The sequence below is a fragment of the Lissotriton helveticus genome, chromosome 7 (genome assembly GCF_964261635.1).
Source record: "Lissotriton helveticus chromosome 7, aLisHel1.1, whole genome shotgun sequence".
Lineage (NCBI taxonomy): Eukaryota > Metazoa > Chordata > Amphibia > Caudata > Salamandridae > Lissotriton > Lissotriton helveticus.
In genome coordinates, this window is record NC_136068.1 from 1,663,975,619 (window position 1) to 1,663,989,505 (window position 13,887).

The 13,887-nt window shown below is 41.8% G+C and overlaps 1 long non-coding RNA gene across 1 annotated transcript in view; it reads right to left on the reverse strand.

Moving 5' to 3' along the window:
* The window catches only part of LOC144767600 (uncharacterized), a 172,372-nt gene extending 158,718 nt beyond the window's left edge, over positions 1–13,654 (reverse strand). Inside the window, exon 1 of the long non-coding RNA XR_013598277.1 lies at positions 13,635–13,654. This is a non-coding gene — a long non-coding RNA (uncharacterized LOC144767600). The remainder of the gene's footprint in view (positions 1–13,634) is intronic.
* Positions 13,655–13,887: the final 233 nt, after the last annotated feature.

Here is a 13,887-nt window from a genome sequence, read left to right on the forward strand (position 1 = left end):
CAATTGAATATTGACTGATCACTCCAGTACATTAGCCAGATAAGGTGTCAATGGAATAGGCCAATAGTTGGAAAGAGCGGAGGCATCCCCCTCTTCCTTCATCGCTAATGGCACAACTATGGATTGTTTCCAACAATTGGAAAACTGCCTCCTTCAGTGATTTATTCCGGAGAAGTGTTACCTGAGGTGCAATTACGGGAATTAAAAGAGAATAGCCAAAATGAGTACAAGGGTCTAAGGCTGACACAGACGTTTCAATTCCCATTGTTCTTTCCACCATTTCAGCTGTTAGATCCATCAGTTCTTCCCCAAAAGTTGAATAGAAGGATACGACTTTGGCATTGAAAAATGTTGCTAAGTCCTCACAAAAAGATGCAGAGGCTTTATTTGCTTAACTCAACACAATAGGTTGAGCGAATTCTTTGATAATTTACTATACCTTCCTGGGTGAGTTGCTACTTTCTTCCAGGTTTAGGGGCTTATTTATGAGCCCTTTGCACTGCCATTGCATCACTGTTTGTGGCACTGTGGAGTGTAAAAAATGAGCCACACTGTGCCCTATATACAAACAAACTTTGTAAAGCCCTGCCCAACATAACTCCTCCGTTATGTATAACGTATGCAGGGCAGGTGTTCCCCTGCAAAAAAGGCTTGCAGAAGTGTTGCAGTGAAATATATGAGATTTCACTGCAACACTTCTAGGACGTGACTGCATCAAATCCTCATGACTGCCTCACAGTAAGCACAAGACTGATACAGGCCCTTCCCCATGTGGAAGGACACATTGCCAGAGTTGCGCCCGTTTTCAGACATACCCCAGCAATGTGTCACTTTTGTGCCTACAGATATGTCAGGAATACTGACTTATCTGTAAATCTATGTGACATGGAGCACCATACAGTAAATACTGTGTGTCCATGGTGTCGCAAAGAGGGCGCACTGAAAAGTGTTGCATCGCTGTTTACATGCAGTGATGCAACACTTTTCATAAATGAGGCCCTTGATATATAATACTGTTGCTTAGCTTTTCTTAGTTATTTATAGTATGCATTCACTGCATGTTATTACATCATTCGATCCTCTGAATTTTTTGTGCATTGCCACTTGCACACCAAGATTTTACAGTCCCTTTTTGTTTCCTCAACTCTCCTGTATACCACTTCCCAATAGGATGTTTATTTGGGGGACAATTTTTCCCAGCAGGGGCGCAGAAGTCTAAAGCTATAGTCATAGCATGTTTCCATTCCCAGGCTGTGTAGTCAACTTACCAGTCTTCTTTCATAGTTGGCAGGTTGGTTCAAATTGTTAATAAATGATTCAGGGTACACCTTCCTCAATAGACAGCTACTGGTAACAGGGACGTTATTAGTTCCTCCCCATTCTCCAGTGAAAGTTGGAACTGTATCAAAAAGTGGTCACACCATGTGATGGCCTCTACTGTTTATATTTTTATAGAATTCACACTAGAGAAAACTGAGACTAACGATTGCCCTGCCTTGTGTGTAGGTCCCTCTATCCACTGCTCAAGCTGTAAAGGCTGCCTTCTCTAAGGGGATGAGAAACATCTCTCAATGGGTGAGGACTAATTTTCTACAGTGCAATGTGGGGAAAACCGAAATAATGCTTTTCAGGGAAGCCCGACTATTGTGGTCCCCCGATTGGTGGCCTTCAGATTGTGGCTCTCCCCCAGCACCTAAAACCTATGTAAAAAATCTAGGTGTTCGCCTTGAACAGACCCTTACCATGAAAGAGCATGCCACCCACATAGCTGGCTCATGTTACCACATGTTGGGCCTATTGCGCCGTATACTCCCCTTGCTTCCGGACTCCTTTAGGAAGAGGCTAACCCAGGCACTTGTATTAAGTCGCCTGGATTATTGCAACAGCCTTCTGCTGTCCGCCAATGAGGTTGCATTGGATAGATTACAGGTCGTCCAGAATACGGCTGCTCGTTTGATTCTAAACGTGCCCCCAAGGGCACAGTTCAAGGTGTGCTGTATTATTCATTAGGCCCTTTTCAATCCGAGTTATTTGGTGGATAAATTCACTCCTTATGTCCCTCAGCGGTCCCTCCGCTCATCAGAGAAACAACTTCTTACGGTGCCCAGAATTAAGCGAGCCAGGAGAGGTGGCAAGGCCCTATCCTACTTGGGCCCTTGCCACTGGAATAGGCTTCCTGCCCAATTAAAACAATGCACGGAATACCTTGTTTTTAGGAAACAGCTCAAGACCTATCTGTTCCCCCCTGACTCGTAGTTGTTAGACTCTCTCTCACTGTGGCCGTCTAAAGCGCAAACAAATAAATAAATAAATAATAAATAAAGCGTTCATCTCATTGCCCAATCATCTACTCTGTTGGAGGTCTGGTCCTCAAAATGTAGGTTAAAATCTCCCACTCATAGGACATTTTGAAATCTTAACCAACGAGGACAGCATATCAGCTACTTTTGCTGCAAAGGCAGAGTTGTACCCGGGGTTCGGCAAATAAAGGATCCTCCAAGTATTATATTTGTAATAATTGCAATGCAAAATATTAACATTTCCCATTCAAACTCTCTCTGCATGTCATTGTTCTTAAGTGACGACTCAAGAATGTCTTTGTACACTATAGCCACACTTCCCCATGGCCTTTCCCACTCTATCCTGTTTTTTTATTCAGTATTGCCATAGTTAAGTCAGGCGTGGCGTGGTCACTGAGCCAGTTTTCAGTAATAAATGCTTGATCTGGTTTTACACTATTAATAGTATCCCAGACCTCTAAGTAGTGCTTGGGAATCGATTTGGAGTTAAAAGAAAGGCCCTGATTATGATGTTGGCACAGTATCGGTCTGAAACTGCCTGACCACAGTTCGGCGGTTCTGACCTCCTGATTTGGATGCAACCAACCATATGGAGGTTTGAAACTTCTATTCTATAATGGAAGCCCACAACACAAGCTTCCATTACAGAATGAATGATTTTAAATATCCCTTCACTGTGTGGAAAGCACCATGCAGTGCCTGCCACACAATGCAGGGATGCCCGGGGTGGAGGGGGTCCTGCTAGGGCCCCCAATAGCACTTTCTCACAGCCTTTTCATGTGGGAAAAGGAACCTACATCCTAATTCCGATGGCGGAGCTGCTGTCATTAAGGGATTATGCTGTCTTTCTGACCCACCAACGGTCTTCTTGAGCCCATCGGAAGTGCCACGGATGCCTCCACCCGCCGCATTGTAATGAAGCAGGGGGAACCGCAGGGGCAGATGTTGGAAGGACTGCAACTGACCATTGGTTGGTAGCAGCAGTCCTTCCGATATCGAAATCAGACCTGTAATCATTTTATAGGCACTCCATTTATATCTCTTTCTATCACTTTGTTTTGAACCAGTATTTCCGTTTTTTGATACTTGCCAAGGCAAAACACTTTCCTCCATCAATTTCTTAATTTCAGTTTAGGGAAGGCTACACCATCCACAATTTAAACAGAAATGGTGATTGAAATCCATGCCGGGAAACCTTAAAGCAGTGAACCATACCATCATTATTAGACCTAAGCTGAAGCAGATTTTCAAGTGAATACATTGGGTGGTTCATCATATCACTGGAAAAATGGGCAGGGATTCTGACGACAGGCGACGGTCGGTGCAGATGGGAGCAGACAGGCTTGCATTTGGTGTCCCCGCGATGTGCCTACTGCGTGCCCTCAGGCTGAATAAATAGGTGCCTGGACAAGGACTAGATTGTCCCTCACAGCACTTGTGACACTGAAAATGGTCAATGACGTATGTATGCAACTAAAGTTAAGTAAAAAGCCTAGCATGCTCTAAAAACAATCCCAGTAATCTAAAACAGTAAAGTGACCTGTGCAGATCAATGAAATGTTAAAACATTTAGATTACTACCATGGTCAAAAAATTCCAATCTCCTGTTCACTTGTCAGCAAAGTCAAAAAGCAGGGTGAGAGAGCTATGCTCCAGTGGTGGACCAAACACAGGATACAGAGGAAAGCAACAAATTAGAAGCAGAACATAGAAATAGAGAAGAAAGGCATCCAATGAAGAGCCTAAAGCACATAGACAAGTATGGGAGGCAATGATGTGTGCAAAAGCTGCCCAGCAGCAAGACCACAAACATAAACAACATGCACAGATGCTCATCAGTGTAGAAGACTGTCCTGGGTGTTTTCGTAGAAGAAGAGTAGTGAAACAGGCGACAGTGTAAGCCATGGAGGAATTAGCTGAATATTGAGTACTCCATGGACAGGAACACTTCCGGACCCTCACCAAAAATATGCTCTGGTGAAAAGGGTCTGAATTTGAGTGGTGTTTCATGCCATGCAAACGAAGTCCAAAAAATCTCACTAAAGCAGTGACTCACCTGTGCGAGACATTGATGGAATTGACAGATTTGGTAGGTGTGTTAGGGCAACTCTCTATCAGATTATTTCCTCAGGGCCAACAGTGGCCAGGAGTGATGTGGCTGATGCTGCTTATGAAGACCTTAGGCCTAGCAGGGAGAGGTGGTAACTACTACCATTGACCTGGTATCGCTCGGTTTGTCTCTTGGTAATCAGTGGAATTTCTTCTTTACATAGGGTCGTCTGCCATTAAGGATGTCAGCTTCTTGCTAGAGTCTCTGAGCAAGTTTGGAAATTCAAGGTCTGCAGCTGCACCTACAAGAGAATATTCTGGCTGGGTAGCCTCCTTTTCAACTGAACAACAACAACCCACCAGAGCAACACGTCTTTCTAAGATGTTAAAACATACAAAATCGTACCGTCAGATTTGTTACTAGGGGGACAGAAATGCATCACAATACATATTGAAATCTAAAAACATGTACACTGTATCACTTTAAGACATTTTATTGGGTCCCTCGCAATCACCTAGAATCCCGCTGTATTGCGAGGAGGATTGCCGAGCTTCACTAGGACTTTGTGGGGTCAAGGGCGCAGCTCCCGAGGGGCCGAAACCCACCTCGGTCACTTCCTCCTCTTTGAAGCCCACAAGTGCTGGGACAGCAGCAACTGTTGTTTTCCCAACCCCTCTGCAGAACCAAGAGGCCCAACATGCACCATGCATTTAGGGCAGCATGATGAACGTGGCTTATGCTGTTGGTGCTTGGAGAAGTAGTTGGACAGTAAGACCTGCAGGTCACTGAACACACCGAGGAACACGACGAGCTGCAAAACATTAGTAGTGCTGAAGGCCAATGTTGGCTGCCTCTTCCCCCCCGATGGGTAAACATGCAGCAGAGCAGCAAGCCCGTCACAACAACAAGCGTAGAGCAATTCAAGTTCATCTGGTCAGCCATGGTCTCCAAGAGGCTTCTTTTAAAACAGTCTAGCGACGCTGTCCTGTAAGGCCGTGGCAGAGGCTGTGGGTTCCCTGGGGATAAGCAGTTGAACTCACTAGCACTTTGCTTTTCTTAGGATCATCCGGCTGACGGGCAGCACTAGACGAAGCTCAGCAAGGGCTTGGTCTATCAGAACTGGAACATCACGTGTGTACTGCAAAGCAATGCAAAGTGCATCCGAGAAAATGTACACAACCTCAAAATGCAGCGGCATGGCATAAAACAGAGGGGTCTCCAAGGAACCCAATAATACTGCCAGTTATCCCAGAGAATCACACATGAATGAGTGACTCCCCGCACTAATCAAGTTATTCCTGTATAATAGAGACAATTTCTCAATTACAACACACAATAAGAGTTCTGACATCGGTTTCTTTAGTTGATATATATTCTCCATAGTTATCAGTACATTTTCCACACAAAGTGCAAACAGTGCTCAAGTGAATGTGACAATAAATTAATGTGGACAAAAGACACTGTACAATCCAGACTCATCCAACAGTTTTAACAAAGAAATATGCCAGCAATTAAAATGCATATCCACAGTATTCATAATACAAATGTGAGCTAAGGAATGAGTTTGACGTTTCGACCGAGGATGAAGGTAAAGGTCTCCACAAGACTAAGTAGTGTGACTCAGGATCTCTAAGAACCAGGGGACAGAAACCCAGTAGCCACATGTTAGTTTCTAAATATATGACAACCGAGAGACAGTCAGAATACAGCCTGCACTTCAAAATATCACTCACAAAAGAATGTGTATATCGAATCTTCTAATAACTTCATATGACCTCTGTTGTATTCATCACAGGTTCTGTACAAAACAGGAGCCCACCGGGTCCTCTGCTTAGAACTGTTAATTGGCATTCCTGGGTAATGCTGCTAAACTAATGGGAGAGTGGGAGCGAGACACATATACTGTCTAGAACACTCAAAAGTGAGTCTCTATTCCAGACAATCAGGACATGCTATGAGTGCACGCATCACCTGTATGCTCCGAAAGAGTTAATCGGGACTTGGCCCCAGATTCATCATTGTCCTGTTTTGCGAGTCCTTAATAGCGATTATTAAGCAATCGCTATTAAAGACTCGCAAAACGGGATTCATGTAGAAATCGCAATATTTTTTGCGATTTCTACAGCTCCCTTATTTGCGATTAGCAAATTGCTAATCGCAAATAAGGAATGACTCCCCATTCATTCCTATGGTAAGGCCCATAGGAATGAATGGGGAGTCATTCCTTATTTGCGATTAGCAATTTGCTAATCGCAAATAAGGATGCGATTTCAAGGGTGCCAAAGGACACACTGTAGCACCCCTAAAATGAACATGTAGGCTGATGTTGCGCACACACATGTCCAAAGGACATGTGTGTGTGTAACATACAACTTAGAAAAATGCACTAAAGTGCATTTTTCTAAGTTTTCGCTATTTACCACGAAGTCAGACTTCGCGGTAAATAGCGGCCAAAATTTGCGATTTCGCAATTCTAAAATGGTTCATGAATTGCATTTAAGGAATCTCAAATAGAGATTCCTTAAATTCAATTCCTCGCAATTTAGCAATTTCGCAATTTGCGATTTTTGCATTTGGGATGATGAATCACAAATGCAAAAATTGCGCTTGCAAAGGCCAGATTCTCAGAATCTGGCCCTTTGCGAGCCGATTTTCCGTTGATGAAGGGTATATCATAACTAAAAATGTCCACCTCAATAGACAGTTCATCTCTATCCAACCAGTCTTCTTGTCTTTTTTGGACATTTATTGTCACATTTACTTGAGCACTGCATCGTTTGCACTTTGCGTGCAAAATATGCTGAGAACTACGGAGTATTGTTTTGAGAGTATACGCCAACTAAAGTAACTCGTGTCAGGTCTCTTATTTGTGGGGTGTAGTTGAAAATATTTTCTATGATATAAGAATAACTGCAAAAGTCTCTCATTTGTGATGTGATTCCCTCCTTCGGAATGATGCCCACGGCACCTTCTACATATATATAATACTTGCCCTGGTCCCTTTGGGTTTATAGGGTTGTCCTTGTTATATTTACAAGATAGCCCAGAGAAGTATCTGACAAGGATATCGATTGCATATTGAATATGTCTTGTTTGCTTCCTCAATTAATGTATAGTGACATTTCGTAATTGACTTAACATGCATCACAAACTGTATTGTCTTTGACATTTGTTAAGAAGTGTTGTTATTACTCAGATCAGTGGTAATCTGTGTATACCCTGCATGAATTTAAGGCAGTTTCAGTTCTGCTGCGGTTCATATCTGTGACTTTTAGCCTTCTCAAATGAGTCACCTACTGCTTCGTTACTTTTTTCTCTTTAAGACCCTCATTACGAGTAGCCCTTTAATTGGTGCGGTAATCCTGCTCCTTTGGAAAACCATTATGGCTAGAAGGACTTCACTGGGGTTTAGAAAACATGATCTGACTTGGGAATGGCAAATAATCTGTGAAATCATATTCAAGACAAATAATTCCACTAGTTATCCGTCATTCCTCAGTGGATTTTTACACCTAGATTTAAGTTTGAGTAGTGAATGATAATTTGATTGTTTAATTAATTAAAATCTGCTGCTTTGAGTAGCTGGTGTCCCTGAGGTAACTGATACCACTAACTCCTGTTACTGGGTCCATCAAAAGTTATGAGCATTTCCTAAAGAAGGCTCAAGTGTGATTGTTAAAGAAGGCCTCATGTACAACCAGTCCCAAACTGTTTGTTCTTTGACACATAACCAGTTAAATTAATTTTACATTGATAAAAACTATAATTAGATAATAATGAGGAAGGACAGGAAAGATAAAATAGGTGGTGGAATTGTGATAATTTATAAAAAGCGATACACATGCACATTCGAAGATTTAACCCTTACAGGTTGCGAGGCCGCCTTATTTAAATTGGCCTTGAATCCCCAGTTTACCTTCTCAGGGCTTTTGCTTTGTCGACCCACTGGACCTGCTGGCCCTTGAGCTACCGCACTTCCCAATTTGATTGCTCCTGATCTTCTGAATACCGCCAATTTTACCATCTTGGGCGATTTAAACCTCCATTTCGAGTACCCGACTTGTGGATTAGGCACCACTTTGATCTCGGATTTAGCTGCTATGAATATTTTACTTCACAACTCTGGTGCCACCCACACAGATGGGCATTTACTAGATCCTATTTTTTCCAATCTCTTTAAGATTGTTTGGTTCCCAGCTCTCCCAGTGACGTGATCAGACCACTATCTAGCTAGTTTTAGAGTTAAGCAAGATCTACCTAATCCACCTACACCTGTCGTGAGTTGTAAAGTTCCATGTACAAATTGGGGGAAGCTGAATGTGGAAGCTTTTAATCAGTTTCTAGCCTGATCTAACCAGGTCTCATAATCAGACCTAGAAAATTTTCATTGTTGAATTACAAAATCCATTGACATGTGTCTCCCTCTTTCTACAAAGAAAATGAACAGTTACCGCCCTCCTGACCCCTGGTACTCAGAGAAGTTAAAGCAGGAAAAAAGTAAATGTAAAGCGCTTGAAAGACGTTGGAGGAAGGATTACGCAATTGAATCTAAGCTCGCATATACAATGGCAATAAGAGCTTACCAGTCTCTCTGTAACATTGCCAGAGCTGAATACGTGAACACCACTATAGATAATGCACAGAACAGTCCTAAAACCCTGTAAAAAGTAGTTACATATTTGTCTGGTGCAGGTAATCTATCCGCCCCCCTACACTTACCGGAGCACAATGTGAGGATCTGGCCGAGTTTTTTCTCTGAAAAGTGTAAAAAATGTATTCAGCTCTGAATGTTAAGCAGACTAATATTCTACAGCCAGCCACTAAAATTCCTATAACATTAAGCAGAACCGAACAGTTGGATGGTCAGCCTGCCGAATCTAGTTTTAAACTAGAAAATTGGGCACTACTAGATGTTACTTCCTTTAAACACATTTTAAACAGCCTTGAATCTTGCTCACCTAGAGACGAGCTTCCTGCTATGGTAATGCAGAAAATGAATCTATCTGTTTTGAAAGTTTTAAAAATTATTATGGAGTTATTTAATGCCTCCATACGCGAATCAATTATTCCAGCTGAGTGGAAGCATGCTATGGTCCTCCTACTTCTGAAAAAGCAAATGCTGATCCGGCGCAATTGTTTAATTTTTGCCCGATTTCCTTGCTTTCAGTGTATTTCAAAATTCTAGAAACTCAATTAAACAAATTTGTTGCTTCGTAAACGTTTGTGCACCCATCTCAGTTAGGCTTCTGGGAAGGCTTTTCAACCAAAACTGCACTCCTCAGAGTTACTGAGATGTTGCATGGTCATCTGGATGCTGGGAATACTGCGGCACTTACACTGCTGGATTTAAGTGCTGCCTTTGACACTGTGTCCCATTCCGTGTCCTGAAAGCCCTGCGATCATTGGACATTGTTGACCCAGCCCTTAATTGGCTTGGTGACTTTCTGACTAATCGCACGTTCCAGGATTTTTCTTCTGAGGCTGCATCAAAACAAATTTCTTCACCTTATGGAGTTCCACAGGGCTACATTTTGAGCCCATTATTGTTTAGTGTCTATGTTGAGCCTTTAGGCAACTATTGCTGAAGAAGCTGGGTTGTCGATTTTTTCCTACGCCAACGATACCCAAATCATTTTCTCCTTGTCTGCGGACAGGGTACCTAAGACATCATCTCTTCTGAGGAAAATTGGTGGATGGATGCAAGCCAATTCGCTAAAACTCAATGGCGAAAAAACTGAGGTACTGATTTTGGGAAATAACAAGGACCTTTGGGGACCCCAGCACTGGGCATCTGAAATGGGAACTCTCCCTCAACTCACTACTCAAGTTCGCAATCTGGGTATTATCATTGACGACCAACTGTCAATGAAGCAGCAAGCAGTGAAGGTGGCATCTACCTGCTTTGCCATCCTTAAATGGCTTAGAAAAATCCTTTGGATGTTGCCAAGTTCCACTCAAAGAACTGTAGTCCAGGCTCTAATTACATCTAGACTGGATTACGGCAACATCCTGTATTTAGGCATCAATAAGGATGTGATACGCAGATTCAAGTGGTGCAGAATGCAGCAGGCCAGATTGCTCTGTCAGACCCCTAGAATGTCCTCTGTCTCAAGCTCTCTTCGTGATCTTTATTGGCTCATGGTTGACAACTGTGTGAAATTCATAGCACTGTGCTATATGTTTAAAGTTAAGTCTGGTAGTGCCCCTATATATTTAAAGGCCATTGTCCATCCTTATATACCATCACACTCTTTTTGCTCTTCCACTCAGGCTAAATGCTCAGTTCCAACGATTAGACTGTCACGAATGGGCGACCGGTCCTTTTCTTTTCCTGGGTCCTCATCTGTGGAACTCCCTCCCTCCACCTCTCAGGAACGAAACTGTTTTCAGCAATTTTCGCAAACACTTAAAAACCTGGTTGTTTAACTAATAAATTGCTGACAAACCCTTAATAACTTAGGGCAGATGTAGGTGGCCAAATACCGAGCGGTAACGCTGAAATTCGCAGAATTTCTGCATTACCGACCGATATTTGGCTGAGTGCAATGTAGGTGAGTTAAAACCTACTTGCAAAATAAGGAATCGCCAATAGCGATTCCTTATTTTGCTCTTGCATTTAAGGAATCAGAAATACCGATTCCTTAAATGCAATGTGCGTAGCACTAAAAATAGTGCATTTCAGCCTTAAGGAATCGCTAATTACCACCAACGTCAAGTTGGTGGTAAGTAGCGATTTCCATTAAAAAAAAAACTTTGTTTTTTTTTTAAATGTGCCATGTGGCACACATCCATGCCCTTAGGGCATGTTTGTTTGCCACATGTGCACACCTGCACATTTCAGGGGTGCAACAGGGTGTCCTTTAGACACCCTGGGACCCTTGAAATAGCTCCCGCTATTAGCGATTCGGTAATACCGAATCGCTAATAGTGAATCTCTTCCTATTCATTGCTCTGGGCCTCATAGCCCATAGGAATGAATGGCTAGGTATTCCTTAATAACGAATCTCAATTACCGATTCGTTATTAAGGAATGTTAAGGAATTGCTAATATTTTAGCGATTCCTACGTTCATTCCATTTAGCCAGTCCTTAATAGCGGTTCGGTAAAAATCGCTATTAAGGACTCGCTAAATGGAAGTTACCTACATCTGGCCCTTGGTTGTTTAACCAATAAACTTTTTCCTCTTTTCCCTGTCGAGTGGCGCCAGGAAACCTTTTTGGTAGCTGTGTGCCTTATAAGATTAAATAATAAATACATAAATAGAATACTGTGTTCTTGAAATCTCTAGTAGTGCTTGTTGGCTATCTGGATTCATAGTGCCAAACTTTTTGGTATATTTGAATTATGAACTGTAATAACCAAATTATAACACTTTCTGTTACTGGATGTACACTTTTTTGGCAATTCATAGATTTTTTGATGGATCATAAAAAGAGTTTTCGATTGTTAATTCTAACTGTAGTAGCCTATTCTGGTTATTACTTTTATGATATGTACAGATGCTCTTCTAGATCTGGCTTGTCCTAAATCATCCATTAAGTAATTAAAATTATTACAATTTCCAATATACTACATTGCAATTTATCTGGGTAACAACGTTATAAAAATTACTATTTCATTTTTTCTCAGGAGCAACATCTAACTACAACAAAAGTATATGCTGCTGTATTTAAATAGATTGAAGTGCAAATGTGAGTGAACTGTTATCAGACTTGTCGATGTTCTCACTCAATGTCCAAGAATAATTACTTTCCTGCTTCCTACAATTTCCTGTGGGACAATCCTCCTCACAAGTTAGGAAGGGACATACCACACATTGCAAATAAAATGCTAAAGTAAAGAACAAATTTTAAATATAATGTATCAATTATGTACACACAAAAAATACTATCAGGTGACATGGATTCAGGATTTTCAGATAATACTTATCCAAAATAGCGCTGGCAGGTGAACTTGACCATGAAATAATGTGTCTGGTGCCTACTTAAAAAACACAGACATGGTAGGGAATATATATGGAACCTGTCATCCAAGGGGGTGTTAATGAGATGGCTTGCTTCAGTGTAGAATGCCTTATACCCCACTCTACCCAACACCTATTTCAAATCTTACTCTCAATGTAAACTTGCCCTTTAGTTCTAAACCCTACTTCTCAGTGACATGGCAGTGCTGTACTGGCTTTCACAGCATATCCACTCAGTCATGCCTCCGAGTAAAATCTGTAAATGTTTCATTCACTACTGACAAAAAGGGGTTAGAACATTCAAAATCTGACCCCACCTGAGCACACTCCACTCAGTGTGCTCGCAGTATGGCCCCTGGGTAAAGAAAGTACAGCCCGGCTTAGTTAAAAGGCTTTCACTCTGCTCTGGATGAACATAGTGGAAAGGACCCAGGCAGCAACATACATCAGCATAAGTTCCTGCTCTCCTCAGGTATGCCCAGAGCCAGCGAGAGTCCTAGGGTAACATCACTATGTGGCATTAAATACAAGTAGCACGAAACTCCCGAAAACAATAATGTTCTTACTGAAAGGGTCGCACTTCGGTGGAACATGGTATTTTACATGGAGCATCTAAGGTACTTGCACCATGCCTGCATGTTCCACATGCCCTCAAATCAAAAGGATCCCTATGGGGGAGAGGTGGGGGTAGTAGAGTGTGCACTTGTATAGTCAGTCCTTGACCAGAGTTCACCAGAGTGCTCACCTTTGCCATCTTATACATTTAACCTAGATGTGAAAGGCACTTGTCACCTTGATGTATCTACTTAGTAATATAACCACTCTTCTAACTAAAGGGGACTCTTTTACTTAAGAAACAAAACTCATAGTCGTCCGATGTCACTAATAGTTCACACGGTTTGGAACTACCTAACCTGCTGTAATTAACATGAATAGATATTTATGACTCATTACTTGCTACTAAAACTATATACCATCCTGGAATGTTGTAGAACCTCTGAACACTGTCAACTATATAGATAGCACTTGTACTTTATACATTGATTACTGAGATGGATTACGCCCCCTTATGTATATAGTGTCCCAGACTTAAGCTTTTTATGAAATTTGTTGTATGTTTTTAAATCAAATATGCTGCTATTAATTTTATGTCAAGATTTTTTAACGACCATCTGCACAGTACTCCAAGACTTTATCCTAAAATTTAGCAAATATTGTTTTATTGTATAAATGCAATTTGAAGCTTTTATGATACATGCTGTCGAATAAAGCTATTGGAACTGAACTGAACTGAATAGAAAGGAAATGTTTCTTGCCTTACCTCAAGCTTCACCCCTCCGGAGCTGCAACTCACCTGTTCTGACAGACCAAGCACCTATATTTAAAGGGTACAGGATGGCATGGAGAGACCACATTCTTGTAGGTCTAACTGATTTATTGAATGTGAAACATTGATATTTCAGAGTTATGTGTCCGTTCTACTTGGTATGTACTGGTTGTGCCACTTGATTGATGACATGATTGCAGAGTGCTCAAGACCTGGTCCATCCCTCAAGAGCACTAAATCACAATAT